The sequence below is a fragment of the Capsicum annuum genome, chromosome 10 (genome assembly GCF_002878395.1).
Source record: "Capsicum annuum cultivar UCD-10X-F1 chromosome 10, UCD10Xv1.1, whole genome shotgun sequence".
Taxonomy (NCBI): domain Eukaryota; kingdom Viridiplantae; phylum Streptophyta; class Magnoliopsida; order Solanales; family Solanaceae; genus Capsicum; species Capsicum annuum.
Window position 1 is genome coordinate 175,693,406 of NC_061120.1, and position 20,576 is coordinate 175,713,981.

A 20,576-nucleotide genomic window follows, 5' to 3' on the forward strand; every position below is an offset into this window, starting at 1 on the left:
GAAGCAGAGCTGTAATACATAAGATGTTGTGGAATCTGAACATAAACAAGGAGAAACTCTCTGAATGGTATGGGTCAATATACTTACCATATCAATGGCCAACTTATATGATGGGATGTAATGCCCAAATAGGCTTTGGAAGATTAAGAAATCTTAAAGGCAAAGAAGAACTATTTGAATGTTGGAACAAATAAGGGACAAATGAATGTTGTGGAATAATTATCTATTAAAGCAATATAGGATAGAGCCATCATTTCCACCCTAAACTATACTCAAAAAGTCGAAGCCACACCTAAACTATTAAAGCGAACTAATACACACTTATATTATTTTAAATTGAATTTATTTAACCCTTAAGACGTCACAATCAAATTTTGTCCTGAATGTGTATATACACGCACTGACACTTGTCAATAACATATTTTTTCACTTTTTTTCCTTTTCTATAGATTAATCACCAACTTCAATCCTATTTTTATTTTAAATTTGCACTACTAAAAACAGGGTAAAACTGACCACGAAAACCGACCACAAGTGGTCGATTTTCCCCAAACACTGATCAAATTTCATGGTCGGTAAAGTTATGGTAGGTTTTTAAAAACAGACCACAAGTGGTCGATTTTTTTTAAATATATATATATATATGTATATTTTAAAAATTCTTTATTATTTTATTAAAATTGTAAAAATAATTTCTGGTAAAAAAAATCTACCATAAGTGGTCGATTTTTTATTAAATTAATTAAATAATTTATTAGAAAACCTACCACAAGTGGTCGGTTTTTTATTAAATTAATTAAATAAATTTAATAAAAAATTGACCACTTGTGGTAAGTTTTTTTTAAATTAATTAATTAAATTTAAAATAAAACAGACCACTTGTGGTTGGTTTAATTTGGAAAAAGAAATAAAAAACTGACCAATTCTGGTTAATTTTTCTGCAATTTTTTTAAAAAAATAAAAATCAAAACCCAAATACACAATGCAACAACAACAATCCAATACAGTAGTAACCAAATCAATACAGCAGCAACAACAAGCAAAAACTAAATATAAATACTTTCAAAAGTCTACAACACGTACAAAATATCCTACAAAAGTGAGTATGAAAAAACTACAACAATACTTTCAAACAACGAAATGTCTAAATAATAAATACAACACATACAAAAATAAAAAAACTAAAAGTCATCATCATCGAATTCGTCATCGTCTTCCATATCATCATCAATGCTAAAATCATCTAGGGGTCTTAGACCATTTGCAGCTTGAACTGCATCACCAGGACACGAAAGAATAACCCCCGCAGTCTGAATCAAAGAGCTGAACTACTGCGGCAGCATCTTGATTTGTGACGTTGTTACCTTCTCGGTCTTCTTCTGCTTCTCTCTCTGTTCAGCAAGCCCCTCTCTCTGTTCAACAAGCTCTTTAGTGAGTTGAGAAATCGTATTTTATAGTCTTTCAATAGTTTCTCTATCAACTAAAGAGCTAGAGTATGCATCGCCGGACGAACACCTAATATTATCGCCAAAATTTTTTGGGTCACCCTGACTTTCAGGAGGCTGACTATTACGATACTCAGCAACAAGACACGTATATTTGTCCTATTTTTAAAGTAAAGTTAATACTAAAAGTAAAAAAATATTAAAGTACTTCTAATTCAAAATTTGTTTCTTACATAGACAGATTTTGCACAAGCTTCCACCCAGACACCTTCATCAGTCGGGTCCTTTTTTTTTGTATGAGTCTCCTCGAATAGCTCATCAGTTGGTATTCGCCTACCCTTATCTTTTTTCTGCGTATGAAAACATTATATATCAATGTTCAAATAATAAATGAATTTAAATAGAAACAAATAATTAACATTGTAAAAGTTATATACCATTTTTTCCTTCACATCAAGACTACTTCTGGCACCCGCAGTATGTAGGGAGCCACCCTTGGATGATATCCAGACTTTCTTTCCTTTTTCACTCAACAATTGGTATTCTGCGCTACTCCAATGGCAAAGATACAGTGGCCATACGGGTGCAGGAATCCACTTAGGTTTTACCGTTTTCTTTCGGGCATAATCTAAGAGATCGTTAAATCTGGCTCTACATCTTATGAAAAAGTTCTTCTTTATAAGAAATGTATTTGCATCATCCTACCAGTAAAATTTCTACAACAAAAATATAATATTCAATATTTGGTTCTAATAAAGTGTTAATAAGTAGTCAAAAATTTAAATCGTTACCTTAAATTCTTCAAACATTCTTTCCCTATCAAGTTTTGAAACCTTTTGCCAGCTGGTCCAATAGCCGTTGAAGTGCCGAGTAATGCATATTCGCACCTTTTTTTCAACTCCACCATCCGGCCTAAACCTACAACACAAGATCAAATAGTAATTTCATAGAGCATAATAATCTAGTAATAAAAAAATGAGTAACGTTATTATATTTAAAAATCTTACCCTCTCACAACTGGAACAAGATAAATCCTCCCAGAGTCATCGCTATCTCTTGGCTACCTAGTAAGTGATGGTGAAAGCATTGGTGTGGGTGGATCTAAAGCACCGATGGAGTGCCTTCAAGCTGAAGATCCGACAACCCAATAGATCCAGTTGAATCACTGTGCGAAGCTGCGTGACTACTGCAGGAAGGTATCGATGATGGTAGATGTCTGGAGGGTCCAACGATCGTTTGATAGTATTGTGATAACGGTGGCATGGTCATATGAGAAGAATGAGTCAGTGTAGACCCATGTAGCGGCCCCACATGCATAGGAGTAGGTATCAAATCCTCAAGCGACCTAGAATATGAGGGTCGTGCTATCGTGTCAGCAAACCGACCCTCAGATATATGAATACCTGTGGGTAATCTATAAGCCTGAGGTTGTCTATTCTTTTTTGGTTTCGTAGTATCAATTTTTCCCCTACCCTTATCACCTCTACTTGACATCTAAATTATGTTAAGTTAACAAGTAGTTAGTTCCTACAAAATGAATATATAAGAAAATATTCCAAGTAATTAATTTCAAGTTACTAATTCACATTTCAAATCGCTCTAATACAACGCAAGATATAGACAAGAATATTTTTATTACTATATAAATCATGAAAAAGTGGAAACAACAAACTTAAGCAGTATATTACATATCAATCTTAAACAAGAAACATAAAGGTAAATATATAGTACAAAGCATAAAGACATCAATACATAATAAATACAACCTACACAATTAATCCTCCTCTTCTGAAGACTCTCCACTAAACCATTCATCCTCTTCAGAGGTTTTCTCATCTCCTACCCACTCATCCTCTTCTTCCACAATATTAACTTCTTCAAATATATTTTTTGGGTCATTCAAACCGTCCACTAATTCAACGTCCACTAGCTGGTGATCAATCTGCATTTCATTTTGATATGCATGCTCCAGCACATTCTCAACTTCCACTCGGCCTATAGGCTTTGTTTTAATTACAGCCCACCAATCAGACTTGTCATTGCACAACGGATAAGGATCATAATACACTTGTTTTGTATTTTACGCTTGAAAAAATGGACCATAAATAGAATACGACCTATTGCGCCTTACTTCATTGATGTTATGCTCCCTATGTACTCTTGTGCCTCTTGTGCTTGGATTAAACCACTTACATCGAAAGAGGACAATTTTTTTTATTGGGAAACTAGCATACTCCAGTTCTAAGATCTCATGTATGATGCCAAAGTAATCAACATCATCATCACCCTTAACCCAAACATCACTATTGTTCTGGAGTGTTGTTCGGTGGAAAAGTTAAACCCATTTACTTTGTATTGGGACATTGCATTAGCTTCAACTGGACCCATAGCAATATCTCTTAAAAGCTTATCTATGCGGCTGCATTTGGTGAATGGTGTACCTAAAAATATTATACATAAATATATATTTTTTAGTTAAGGAATGTGTAAATGTTTAAACTTTGTAGAAATATTAATACACTAACGAACCTCATTTTTAAACCACGTAGCAAAGGATGCATACACTTGATTTTTGTGGAATTGAGTCTTAAATAAATTGAACATCCAACATGGGAAACACAATTAGTTTCTTTAAGGGAATGAGTAAACAAATAAGATATGTTAAAATTTTAATCTCCTTACTTCAGAAAGGGCTCAATTATGGACAATTCAGCATAACATACAAAGTTGTTGACTTGCGCTCTGTGGGAGTGAGCCGGCGAGGTATGGTCCTTTTAGCCTTACAACCAGATTGATTAAAAATTGATATCGGTTGCAAATGAGGCTCATTGACATCGTCCTGATGATGATTTGGTCGGTTTCTTAAACAAGTAACTCATCACTAAAGTAGTATGAACAAAATTGAGAAGTTTCTCTTGCAAGATATGCCTCGACTATAGATCCTTCCACCTTATATTTATTTTTGGAATCCCCTTTTTAATTTTCCAATTGTCCTGTACAATGTTAAGGTTAGATGTTTACTATATTTTAAAAAGATATGTATGAATTTAAATATGTTGCAAATGCTTACCGTTCGAATGGATACATCAACCTAGTATGAACTGGACCACCTAACTGAGCTTCATGCACAAGGTGAATGGGAATATGTTCCATCACATCGAAGAATGCTGGCGAGAAAATCTTCTCCAGCTTGTTGGAGATGACAACAATATTATTTTCCATTCGCGCCAGATTTTCTTCTTTTAATGTGGTGGCACATAAGTCTTTGAAGAACAAACTGATCTCTGCTATTGGTTTCCATATGTTTTCAGGTAAACCAATAAAAGAAATTGGAAGTAATTGTTCCATGAAAACATGCCAATCAAGGCTTTTCATTCCATGCAAGATTCCTTGTATCATATCAACCCTCTTTCCCAAATTTGAGGCATATCCATCAGGCATCTTCAAACTTTGAACCCACTCACATATTTGACGCTTTTTGTCCAACTTGAACGTAAAACTAGCCTTGGGATTAAGAACATTGCCGTTGGGCTCTTGCTGTAAGTGTAATTCTCTGCGGTTGCAATATTCTGGTAAGTCAAGTCTGACCTTAGGATTATCCTTTGTTTTGCCGATGACATCCATAACTGTGTTGAACAAGTTGTCAAAATAGTTCTTTTTAGTATGCATGACATCAACATTATGTGTAAGTAAATTATTTGGCCAATATTCGAACTCCCAAAATATACTTTGCTTAGTCTAGTTATACGAAACGCCATATCCATCAAGCCTGTACAATAGCAATTTGAAGCATACAACCTCTTCAACCTTGGTATAAGAGGTAAATAATGCATCGCCTTAATAACAATTTTATTTCCAGTAGAACCCGGCTTATATCGAGAGTGCTGACAAAACTTACAGAACTATAAGTTGGCATCTTCCTTAAATAATAACATGCAACCATTTTCATAACAATCAATTCTAACTGAGGGGAGACCTAACTGTGACACCAATACTTTTGCCTTATAGAAAGAATTAGGAACCTCTAAGCCGGGGTCAACTAACTCATTAATAAGGTCTATCATTGAGTCTATTCCTCCTTCAGCAATATTCCAGTTAGATTTAATACTTAATAATCTAAAAGCAACAGACAAATGAGAGTGCGAACACCTATCAAACAAAGGATGACTAGCAGCATGCAATTCTTTATAGAAATCTCTCGCTTCTCTATTAGGAACATCTTCAACATTTTCCCTAAACTCAACCCCGTGTTGCATGCCAAAAGCATCATGCACCATTTCTATCATCCTAGTATCTTGCTATTCATTATGCCCTGCAGACCTACTACTTTATCCAATAACAAAGTTATTTTGTTCAACATCCCCAAGAATGCCATGCAATCTTAAAAAGTCCTCATGAAACCCCTTTCTATAAAGATGTTCCTTTACATCTTCTTCACTTACAAGATTATCTCATCTCATCTAACACAAGGACAACGAATAACCCTATAACGTGTCCATATATCAAGTGTATTAGCATGTTCAACAAATATTTTGACACCTTCAACAAATTCATCCCTAATACCCATTTTATTATCATTGTTCCGATGATATATCCGGCTATAATCAGGTTCCATCTACGCAATCAATCAGATTCAACTAATTAGATCAAGTCACAAAAATTTAACCAATTTTAAGCAACTAAGTGACCTACCAAGCCATATTCAAAAGAAAAGAATTTCCTTTAAAGTTCCTACACTTAACCATTTTCAAGAAACTAAGTGACCTACCAAACCACATTCAAAACAAACAAATTCCCTTTAAAGTTCCTACACTTAACCATTTTCAAGCAACTAAGTGACCTACCAAACCGCATTCAAAAGAAAAGAATTCCCTTTAAAGTTCCTACACTTAACTATTTTCAAGTAACTAAGTGACCTACCAAATAACATTCAAAACAAAAAAATCCCTTTAAAGTTCCTACACTTAACCATTTTCAAGCAACTAAGTGACCTACCAAACTACATTCAAAACAAAAAAATTCCCTTTAAAGTTCCTACACTTAACCATTTTCAAGCAACTAAGTGACCTACCAAACCATATCCCAAACAAAAAAATTCTCTTTAAAGTTCCCACACTTAACCATTTTCAAGCAACTAAGTGACTTACCCAGCCACATTCAAAAGAAAAGAATTCCCTTTAAAGTTCCTACACTTAACCATTTTCAAGCAACTAAGTGACCTAACAAATGACATTCAAAAGAAAAAAATTCCCTTTAAAGTTCTTACACTTAACCATTTTCAAGCAAGTAATATAAGTATCAAAACAAAGCCACATTCAAAACACAAAATCCCTTTCAAAGTCCCTAAACTTAACCATTTTCAAGCAACTAAGTCTCAAAACAAAACCACATTCAAATTAAAAAAATCTTCTTTAAAGTTTCTAGACTTAACCACTTTCAACCTATCATCTCACCTTTAAAGTCCCTACACTTAATCATTTTCAACTTAACAAGTTACCAAATATAATCACATTCAAAACAAAAAAACACCTACCAAGTCTCTACACATTCAAAACCAAGCCTTGATCTTTCATGCCAAATGATACAAGATCAAGTTCACAATACAAAAAACAAGCAACTACAAGACCAACAAGATGTCAAGAACAATGCTAGTGAATCGCACAAGGCCACACACGGCTTCACTAGACTTCAATATGAACAATGAAATAAAGATAACAATAATAGTGAATCGCACAAGGCCCCACACGGCTTCACTATGTCAACATACCTTTGATATTTTCCTTAATTTCATGATATTTCAAAATGGCAGCTTCAATCTGCTTATAGATTCTCTCACGGGAAGCTGCAATATCGAAAATGATGAGCTTAGCAAATTAAAAGATAGACTACTATAATTTACTCCAAAATACCCATCTACTTTATACAAGATATTACTCATTTCAGTCCACATAACACACACAATCCATACTACATTTAAGTTTATCCCCAATTTCTCTATTTTCAACCAAAACATAAGAACTAAATTAGGTCTTTTATATGTAACCAAATTAGATCTCACGATAACTCTCACACTCCCAACTTCAACAAACAGAGATTCCCTTTTAAAATAGTCTTAAAACAGTAACTATTTGGCTCAAGTATAACCCCCAATTAACTAAGCTCGAAACGGGAAAAAAATACTAACTTTCTAGTTTACTAATTTGTCAAACCAAAAGTAAAAATCCAAAGAATTTTTTCATGGTTTATGTAACCAAAAGAAAAAATTAAAACTTTATTTTTCTCTTAGCATAGAATCTTCAATTACCTTAACTGAAAAATAGGGAAAAAATGAGAACTTTCTAGTTCACTAATTTGTCAAGCCGAAAAAAAAATTGAAATTCTTTTCTCGTGATTTATGTAACCAAAAAATGCTTCCTAACTTGCTACTTCATTAATTCATCTTATACAAACAGAACTTCAAAAAGATTCAAATCAACTTTTTACAATTTTTCTAACAAGGAAAAGAACTTTAAAATTTCCTCAAAACCCTCGAAATAAATCAGTCCAGATCCAATCATTAAACTCAAAAATAAATAAATCATCAATTTTTCTACGAAATGAAGTGAAGTAAACTCAAAATAAGGTCAATAAGTCTGACATTGTTACCTACTTGAGTTGGAGAAACCAAGATTTGCTACGAAAACACACTTGTTTGACTGATTTCTAGTGTCAAAGTATGTGTTTGTGTGTGTATACGGGTTGAATAGTGTTGTGTGTGTATGTTGTTCCCGTTTCTTTTGTGTTTATATCAATTGAGAAATTTAATTATTTGGGTTGGTCGGGTCGGGTCAGGTTATTAATTGTTTTTATTTTTTAATTAAAATTATAAAAATCGACGATGTGTGGTCAGTTTTCTAAAATATTTTTGAAAACCAACCACATGTGGTCGGTTTTCGAAAAGTATTTTTGAAAATCGACCACATGTGGTCGGTTTTTTAATTTTTTCGATAAATTAAATTTTAATAAACTACAATTAATAAATTAAAATAAATTAATAAATTAAAATTAATTAATTAATTATTTTAATAAATGCTATAATATTTATAACAATATCCAATTAATTTAATACAATGTGTATATATATATAAATCAGATAATTAGTTATTTTATCATTACATTAACACGAGTAGTATATTTCCTCCAACCCATAATAATATCAATGAATTTCAAAAATTACGATAAATTTTTGGTTCATTAGCTTTTAATTATGATATTTTATATATATATATATATATATATATATATATATATATATATACGTGTTAATCAAATAAATTATCAACGTCTTACATTATTACAACTTCAGTAATATACGCGTATCTACATTGACATAAAATAGTATATCTATTTCTTCAATAGTATGATATCAATGTATTATTCAAAATATTTTGATATATAGATCCAGTTATTGAGCTTTCGATTACTGCATATTTCACTATATGAGATATAAATATCAAATACACGATTTTTCTACTCCATAATAATATTCAACGTATTTCACATATACTCATATACAAAAATTTTAAGAAAAAAAAACTTAAATTCACTGCCAAAATTTGGCGGTCATTCAAAATTCAAAATTCAAAGCAAATGGTAAGTATATGCCAGTTTTATGATTCAATTTTCTATCTCCCTCTCCTACTTCCTCCCCCTATATACCTCGTAATACTTGCCTTACGTTATTACAACATCAACAATATACGTGAGTCTACGTTATATTGACACAAAATAGTATATCTATTTCATCACTACACGAGATATACATATATATAAATATATTCAATTGGCTATCAACATTCAAATACGTACTATATATATCACATACCCGATTTTACTACCATATAATAATATACAAGGTATTTCACAGAAACTCAATTGAATTATCGATTGATTTATCTTATGTCATTAATATGTATATACCTATATATACATACACACACATATATATACATATATACACACACACATATATATACACATTATCGACTATATCAATACGTACTATATACATCACGTACGTACACAAGTATCTTATCCAATAATATAATGCGATGTATTATATATACGTACTATATACATCATATATCTGATTTTACTACCCCTTTGTATTTCACATATACTCAAATAAGTTATCGGTTGATTTATCTTATGTCATAAATATACCATCGCAATATAATATGTATATGTTATGTATATACATATACATACACACACATATACACACTATCGACTATATCAAGTTCAAAATACGTGCTATATACATCACATACGTATACAAGTATATTATCCAATAATATAATGTGATGTGTTTCTTATACATACTTAGATTAGTGATTGATTAATTATATTGGATTAGCTTAATATATTTGATTTTGATTATATATATAATTAAGTGTTACTTAAAATTATTTATTTTTTAATTTTTTTACTTCAAAAACCCTCCACAAGTGGTCGGTTTTTTTAAATTAATTTTTTATTTTAGTTAGATACCATGTATTACCCATTCATGTATAGGTTAATGCATTACAAGTGTTTGATGAAATGACTCTATGAATGAATTATGACCAAGTGAACATTGTTAAGTTATTCAAGATTATGCTTTGCTTTACTTTTCATGTTATCGAGTCCTGGGGGTATTTAATACCCAAAAATTTAGCTGTTTACCTAGAGCCAGTGTCAGTTACAGAATAGTATTAGTCATGTCACGACCATTAGTACTCTCAGTCAGTTACAAAACTCAGTAGAACTCAGTCAGTTACGAAACTCAGGAAAACTCAGTATAAGTCCAGTCCAGCTCAATATAATCAGTTAAGCGTCTTTCAGTTGAGAGTAGGATTCAGCACCGAGCGAGCCTAGGGATGGGGACTTACCTGTTAGTTACGACTGGGTCCCTAGAAGTAATCCCTAAGTTCCAGAACTACAAGCCAGCATAGGTTATGAGATGTTACCTGTTAGATAGGAATGACATACTCAGGGATCACCCGCTAGTTTAGGACTGATCTCAGGGGTTACCTATTAGTTAGGACTGACCCCACAGCCAGTGTCTTTACCTGTGGAACGGTACTGACACCCTTTCAGCTGGGGTTACAGGTTGGAACCCAAATCTATTCAGAAAAAGGACATGTCGGTTAGATGATTACCTCCCACAATTTTAGTTGTAGTCTTTAATATAAATCTTAGTTCAGTTCTACAAAATCAGGACTGTCAAACACAATCAATCAGTATCAATAATTCAGTTATCAGTAACTTCAACTATTGGTTACTTAGTTATTAGAACTCAGTAGTTATCTTTAGAAAAGCTCAGATACATTATATATCTATTTATGTCCATAATATTGCATACTTAGTGATTTCAGTAGTGTCAGTTATCCACGTACTCTTATATTCAGTTACTCTATATCATTCAGTCAGTTACTATTTATGCATATGAACCCTTGCATTCAGCCTTACCTTATCTAGCATACAGTACATTCCACGTACTAACACATACTCTTTCTTTGCACTATGATATCTCATATCATAGGTTCAGACGCTCAGGTTCCCAACCGCACTTAGATAAATCCAGTTGATAGTCGCAAATTTAGTAGTGTGTCCTCATCTATCGAGGATATATTTTTATTTTAGCATTCAATAGTTTCAGTACTTTAGAAGTTGGAGTTAGTTGGGGGCTTGTCCCATCAACTCCAATTTCAGATTGTTCAGTTAGAGGATTTTCAGACTAGACTAGTTCAGATAGTGTTGAGTTTTCTGATATTTTTAACAGATATTATATTTATCAGTTATAGATTTTGAACCTTGTGGAATTTTAGCCTATTTTGTGTATTTATTTCAGTATTATTATTCAGTGCTCACAATAGATATTAATCACGGGTTAGTTTGTGATCCTTTGGGGTCGTAAGCACCGTGTAGCGTCTGGGGTCCAAACTCGGGGCATTATAATTTATTTCTGCTCTTCATATGTGAGCACATCAAAAGTGTTAGCTACTGTAATAACCTACTATTTGTCCTCTTCCACCTCTTCTACAATATGGCTATATTTGTCTTGTTTGTACTTATTCCTCATTTCCTCCTTGTTAACCATTGCTACTTGAAATCTCTTCTGCTGCTGTGATTGTTACTCACTGCTTCTGAATTATTATCCTTTTGTCCCTCAGCTTGTACATTTTCTACTTCATTCTTTTCTTCCTTTTGGGTTTCAAGTAGCTCATGATGCATATTCCAATATGTATTTTCATTACTTCCTTGCAAGCAACGTTCTTTGCAATACTTCGGCTTTTAATTATAATGAATGTTAATCCATTTGGATTTAACCTGTCTTGTCTCATTATCTTCCTCATTTATCTTCACTCTATGTGGTAATTTAACAACAAGATCAACCTCTATATTAACACTGGTGCAACTAGGTCTAGCTTGATTCTTGGTTGCCATATCCACTGTTAATGGTTTCCCTATTGCCGAGGCAACTGAAAAAGTGCTTTCTTTGCAAAACCATGGATCCCACTTAAGGGTTTTGACCTGCCAATACATCTCCTTCGCTTTTATATAATATGCAGTTGTTGATATTATATTAACATAATCTTTCAGTATGCTCAGCCAAATGAGAATATGTCTTGAGTCTAGTACACCAATATTGCAATCTCCCTTAATGCCGCATTGAATAGGTATACACTTTCTCAACTCCATTATATCAGGTTTTCCATACAAAAATTTATCAATTACCGCACATTGTAAATTTTCTTGCATAATTAGGCTTTTTACTTCAGATGTTTTCCATGTGATACTCAGCTCCTCTTCAAGAATTACCACTGGTTTAGGAGGTATTCTTTCTTTCGTACTTTCACCTTCTTTTGGTTTCAGAAGATTAGCATATGTAACCTTGTTATTTGATAATCCTTTATTCCCCTCGCTTCTACTGCCATTTGTAGCATTTTGATTGCTCTCCGGTGGGCCAACCCCATCGGAGGTGGTGGCCATGTTGATCGAGATCTTATCGAAGGTTTTGAATTAGGTTTAGGGTTTAGTTAGAGAGCCATCTTTCATCTTTGATGGATAACTAATAAAGAGAGGCTTATTTATTGTAATAATAGATTTTAAATAACGGATTAGGTATATTTGAATTTGAAAATTAAACTTTTAGAAGAAAAAAAAGTCATTAACTTAAATCTAGGAATCCATAATTGAAGAGTCCTAAATAAATTCTAACTATTTCATAAACTTATCCTTTTCAAGTGTTATTAAAATATATTTAAATATTAAATAAATAAATAAATAATAATAGCAATAATAATAATTAAAAAATAACATTTATAGTAGTTGTACATACGTATAGAGTAACATGTCGTAGCAGTAATAATAAGATTAATATTTAAATCTATCAACAATTATTTGTATATCTAAATAATAAATAAATAAAAAAAAGTTTAAAATTAAAATATTTCTAAATCCAAATTAATCATCATTGAAAACCTTATAATACCTCAATAAAGTTATATATATATATAAACACACACACATATATATATATATTAAAAAAAACATGATTTGTTTAACAAAAAAAATGAGAAAATAAGGTGAAGGGGACAGAGTATTGTTAAGAAAGGAAAGATAAGGACGAATAACGATTTGCTCCTCTTTTATTGTGTTATTTTTTACTATAAGAAATTTTTGAGTTGATTTCAAAAATTCCTCTCAATTCAAGTTTACTATTATAAAAAAAAATCACATCTACGGATAAGAGCAATAATCAGATTTTTTTTTTTTTACAAATTGATGTAATATTTGAATTTGAATTCAAATTAAATTTAAGTTGGAATAAAGAGCAGCCCGGTACACTAACGTTTCCGCTATGCACAAGGTTAGGGAAGGGCCTCACCAGAAGGGTCTATTGTATGGAGCCTTACTTTGTATTTCTGCCAGAGGCTATTTTCAAGGCTTGAACCCGTGACCTCCTGGTCATATGACAACAACTTTGCAGTTACTCCAAAGCTCCTCTTCAAATTTGAGTTGAAATGAAATTCTAAATTCTTGACGTCTCTTATATACATACCCAACATTAAGCTTCCTTCTTTCAATCTCTTCCCCTCTCTCTTTTTATTATCGATTATTTGTTTTACTGATGAATTTATTTATTACATTCTTCATAATTTTCTTTTTCTAAAAATTCTTAGATCTATATATTTGTATGCAGATGAATGATAGCCGTATTACAAGCTATTTTTTTAATACAATATCCAAGTTTGAATTCAAGTAATAATTTTTATTTTGATTTATTCGTTTGATTATTGATAAGAATAAATATATTCAATCACGTAATGAAAATAACATAAACTTTTATTAAAAAATTTAGTCAATCATTTAGTTTTTAAAATGCTAACCTTTTCACCATCTTTATTTATTGCTTTATTAAAATAACTATACATATTATTTTGTGTGTTTTCTACTAAGCTGAGCTAATCTCTATTTCTAATTTCATAATTTATTTGTTCGGAATTAATGAAAACTGGGGAATTACAATCATTTTGCAACTTCTAAGGTAGAGGGAGAAGGGAGAGCATGAGCTTGGTGGAAAGATGGTCCTTGCCTTATTATATAATATAAACATTGTCATGGTTTGACAGTTTATTATAAGAGTAAGGAGGGTTTTTGCATTAGTAGCAAGACATTTTCTTTATTTGATCGTGAATTTGGAGTAATTGTGGGCATGATAATTTAATTTCAAGTTATACGCTTTTTTTTTAAATCATAAAAGACAATTTATGTTAATGAATATGGAAGCTTTAATTTTTATTTACGAATGTCAAGGTGATGATAAATAAGATTCTGCAATACGAGTAGAAGACATGATGTATTTAATATAAATTAATCTCCTATATGTTTACTATAATGATGCAAACTATATTTAGAATCATTCAATATTTTGTAATATGTCATGTTATTTAGCTATATTGATAAAGGACGACTTTACTTCTCCAAAATAATGATAATTCATATGAACCTATCATATTAAGTATTACTTGGTCTTACTGAGTATTATGAAAATGAAGATAGTTTCTAATAAAACAATTATTTCATTTATTTTGTTATACTAACAAAACTTACCTAGTCTAATTTTATATTTTGAGACAAAAGAAGAAAGATCAATTGCTTATGTTGATTCAAAGTTAAATTAATTAGAGAAAAATAAAGCAATTGAAATACAATAAAAGAAAAAGTACATCGCGGATTTTTTTTTGGGAGGGGGTGGGGTGGGGGGAGAGGGAGGGAATTTGAACTAATTTTGAAACTATAATGAAGTAATTAAATAATACACTTATTACTATTTATAAATTTTAAGCGAAAGAGATGGGAGACACTAGAATAAAAGGCTAAATTATTTTTGAAAAACAAAAATCTTTAAATAATAAAGAAAAATATAAAACATAATCTTTTTCTCAATTAAATTTTTACTCAGGTAATTTGGTTAGAGGTGGAAAAAGGAAAGTGGGGTGGGGTATGCGGAGATATTAATAATCTAGTATATTTAAATTGTGCATCATCTACTAATAATAAATACATGAAACACACACACACACACACACACACATATATATATATATAATTACGTACTTACTTTTTTCGCATAGATTGGCTAGAGGTAGGAAAGTGGGTGGGAGGAGCTGGACGGGTAGAACAATTTTTTTACAAAAAATGAGGGGGTGGGGTGGAGGTGGAGGTAGAGGTGGAGGTGAAAATGGAGGTATGGATGAAGGGTGGATAGAATATTTTTTATTCGCATCTCATTGAGAAATAATATGGTATTTGAATTTTTTTAAAGCAATATGTTCAAACACGCCTGTACAATATATTACAATATGAAATGATTAGAAATAATATTTTAATATTATTCGCAGATTGTGCAGATATGTATACTAGTCATGTATAAAAGAAGAGGGAGAAAAAGTGTGAAATGTATAACAAATTAGGGAGAAATAAAGAAAAGTAGATTTTGGAGGAGAAAAAACTTTTTTTAAGGATGGTTTATTTTTTTAAAAAAAAAAAATCATCTTTTCTTTTACTATTTTTTTTAAAGTTGTTATTAATTGCAATCTATGAAGTGCTGCTATAATTTGTAATATATGGACATATATTTAGATCCCCCCCCCCTCCCCCCCCTTTTACATTTCTATATCTAATCTTATTTTTTTGGGCCCAACAAAAATCACAGATTCATACTAAGTCGCTCTCCAATCCAATTTAACTTCAAAGATAACTCAAATATAATTGTTCTTCTAAAATAAAATTGGGCTGCTATGTTCACATGTAATGCCTGTAATTAAGCTCATTTGTCTAACCAATTAATGTGTAGCTCAGCACATTAATTGGATAACTTGGTGTCCGTGTGAGTACAAAGAGGATTTCAATGATGCAACATCAACCATTATTGAAAAAGATGCTCGGCATAATTACTATCTGGACTTCTAAATAATTATTTTAGTATAAATAACTTAAATCTCAATCCTATGAAACATAGTTATCTCTTCTCCGATTTTATTAATTAATTTGTTCTCTGCCGATTAATATACATAACTCAACTGTTACATAAATAAGACTATGTATATAAAAATTTAATTAGGTCATTTTTATATGATAATAACAGATTTTCCTTCTATTTAGCACACAGTTAAGACAACAACATTAATGATGACTTACTGTGTCCCTTAATTTGTGTAACAGCTATACTATTTCAAATTTTGAAAATCATAATACATTAAAAAAAATCAATCAAATAACAGAAATCACAAACAATGTAATCACTGATTTATGATCTCTTTTAAAAAAATTGAATTTATTTTATTCAAGAAGATGAATATTACAATTCTTTTGAGGCACTCTAGTGAATGAAAATCCAAAACAGAATATGTTAAGAATAAAAGTGAAGAAATTTTTGTTGCAAAATCAATAACGTATTTGAGAATGATTTCGTCAATTGCTGGTGAATTAGACATTGATGAAACTCGAAAATGAATTGATGTATTCTATGTTGTCAATGATAATGAATCATATATTCATATCCGAAATGATAATGGTGTTAATTTGTATGTCGAGTTGAATCATCTATTCGTATTCGATAACGAATCATCTATTCATATCTGAAATGATAATTGATACGTATATATTCTAATTTTTTAAAAAAATTTGAATATGTAATATACATACGTATTAATCTGCTTAACGACTTTGTGACATACTTTAAATTTTTGATTATACTAATCATATTACATTTTTCTTTTTCAGTTATGTACTCCGATGTTACAATGAGGACTGTAAATGGACGTTAGAAGAATCTACTTACAAGAAAAAATATGTTTTTATCATTCGGGGCGAAATATTGTCATCAACAAAACTAATGTCATAATTAAGCAAAACATTGTAATCAAGCAAAAATTGATGTGGACGATGTGGATATGCCAGTCACAATAAGCATTTTTGTAGCTTTTTTTTGGAAGGAGAAATGAGTTATCAATGACTCTATGTACAATCATTAATCACCCATTTATCATTTAGTAATTATTTGTATTTTTTAAACCGATGTAGTTGTTTTTTGCTGCGAAAAGTTGAATATCATTTTTGTTCAGTTTACTGTTTCATTATAATGGTATTTTAATTTCTATTTTAAAGTGTAAATCGATACTTCTGCATCACGTTATTCTTTAATTAACTGGTGTCTCAAACCGCAAACCTATGTAAATTAAAGCATTTTGTTTTCAAGTTTCTTTTTCAAGTAGGTATATATATGCATGTGTTACATATACATGCAATAATATATAATTTCTATGCGTTACTTCAATGTATATGTTGTCAAATAATTTGGATATTCAGGATTATACATAACTTCAATGAATATGAAGTCCTATACTTATTTATATGAAACTTTATGTATTAGTCTTATTTGATTCAATCTATTAGATAATCTTATGAAATTTCTATATAACTATTATATATCCTAAGTTTATTAGTACAATGTTATTAGGTATAATTTCAATCTTTGTACGTGAAAACATATACATTGTCATTCTATGTATATGACTATACCTTCATTGTAAGTATATGTTCATGACTACATATACATAGTAATTTTATGTATATGACTACTTATACATAATAATTCTATGTATATGACGACATCTACATTGCAATTCTATGTATATGACAAGAAATATGTTGAAATTATGTATGTTCATGTGTACTGTTATATGAATTTGTTATTCATCAACGAATATACTTATATATTGCTAATCATACGATAATTATGATAATCAAAAAGTATGTATATATGATATTTTTAACTTCAATGTATAAACATATACATAAGATATATAGATTTCTTGTCTTTGCTTCTACTATATGTTTGTTGCAATGTACCAAAACATACTGATTTAAGTTGTTCAAGAAGTTGGATTTGCTACTGTCATTGTTTTGAAACATAAATATGATGGTGTGATTTTATGTTTTTGTGATGAATTCATGCTTTCATGTCATTGAATAGTTAAAATATGAAAATGCATAAGCTAATCTAACAGGTTGAATTAGATAAATAGCTTGAAAATAAAATATCCATAAATATATATATATATATATATATATATATATAATTACATAAATATTTTTGTATATATTGTTATCATTTCTATAAGATAAACATTTACAAACTTTTATAACACATATACGTACGTTATAACAAAAAGTAACAGGCACAACACACAATATCACGCAGAAAAATAATTTAACTAATAATTCAAAAACATAAGTTAATATGTTCTAATAACTTTGTACATACAAAACACCTAAATTAGTTTAATAATTTAGAATCCTAACAAATCCATATTAAAAAAAAAAATCTTCACTATAAGCATCTTTAAGATTATTCAATGCTAACTATTCCTGTTTCACCAGGCATGAGGACAAATTTTGTCCTCGGTCTTGGAGGGTCGTCATTATCACTAACATAACATTTAATTTCTTCATTTTTTGTAAATCGTAATTTCGAAAGAGTGACGCATATCTCATATGATGACATTCTGCTTCAAAATCAACTGAAGGTACAATAATTTCTTCACTTAGTATTCTGCATACCCAGCAACAAACACTCCACAGTCCTGACATGCAAATAATATACATACATATTTAATGTTTTGTATATAGACTGGCCATTACTCAATCACAGTTACATTAATGAAAAACACACATAACGCTGCCCTCACTAGCAATCATATTAAAAAAAATCTCACTTTACTGAAAAACACCGATATGCATATTGCGTCAAAAAAATCAGTTAAAAGCATACTACAAAACAACTTAATCTCATTGACCTTTCTGTCATAAAATATTGAATATGCATAACAATAATATAAATACATATCTTCTGATAAGTATATTGGTATAACTAAACAAAATAGGTCCTACATAAATTATAAAACTACAATACACAAGTCTACGATGTATATGAATTATATTTATCATTATATTTCAAATACGTACCAGCAGTTATGTATATGTCTACCATATACATAAGTACTGATATGTATATACACTGGCAACTACTAATGCACCATTAAATTCATGAAAAACTCAACATAATAATGCAAAACTAACAACCATATTCAAAAATAAAAAATTAAAAAAACTCACATTGATGAAAAAGCACTATATCCCAGTACAATAAATAATCATATCATTATATTTCAAATATGTAGCAACACTTATGTATATGTCTACCATATACATAAGTAATGATATATATATACATTCGCAACTACTAATGCACCCTCAAAATCATGAAAACCCCCACATAATACTGCAAAACTAACAACTATATTCAAAAATAAAAAATAAAAAATAACTCACATTGATAAAAAATGAAAAAAATAAAAAAAATCAAATAATACTCCTTCGATTTCATTTTTTGAAATTCGATCAACAGTTTTTCTAAGTTTCTTCATCTTAATGGGGTCGTTACGATATTTTGATCTGTTTTCAATAAAATTAGGGTCCTGATAATCAAATTCTCCGGGAATGAACCTAATAATCCAATTCGTCAGTTCACAATGGTCTAACTAAGTTAATCCTACACTAAAAGACGGAGTATCATTCATTTACTAAGTAATAATGAGTGAATGGAGTACATCCAAAAGCTTATTCTTTAGTATTTTGGGTAAAGTAGAAAAAAATCTTACTCAAAGTCAGAAAAAAGATTTTGAACATATTCTATTGAATGAGCAACATGCACGAAATTGTTCAATCAGAATCTATTATTTTTTGGTAAAGACAAAAAAAAAAAAACTAACATCAGATCTTAAAAATTACAGAATATTGAAAATGACATTTTTGTTAGAATTGAATGCCATTGAGTAAGAGTTTGAATCAAATACGATAATGAATTCAAAATGGTAACCTCTAGATAATGGCTTCTTGATTTTAGGCTTGTTTCAAGGAGAACAACTATGTATATGTACTTTTAGAGAGGAAAATTGAAAAAGTGAGATTTTTGTAATATGTTTTGAGAGTTAAAATTTTATGTAATAAGTGATATTTAAGTTGTGGTTTTGTGTAATTTTTTGATTATCTTATGCAAGCAGGCTACAGTTGATCAAGGTAATCCTGCTCTTTATACAAACTTTCTAGGCCCAATTGTTTGTATTTCCAAAAGAAGTGTTTACGCAGATTGAAGCGATTTGCAAAAGATTCTTCTAGACTACAAAAGGTTTACCATGAAATATTGCGCTAGTAGCCTGGGAGAAGCTCTGCGAGCCCAAAGCTGCCGAGGGTCTAAATCTATTGTGTGTTACAACACGAAGCAGAGCTGTAATACATAAGATGTTGTGGAATCTGAACATAAACAAGGAGAAACTCTCTGAATGGTATGGGTCAATATACTTACCATATGAATGTCCAACTTATAAGAAGGGATGTAATGCCCAAATAGGCTTTGGAAGATTAAGAAATCTTAAAGGCAAAGAAGAACTATTTGAATATTAGAACAAATAAGGAACAAATGAATGTTGTGGGATAATTATCTATTAAAGCAATATAGGATAGAGCCATCATTTCCACCCT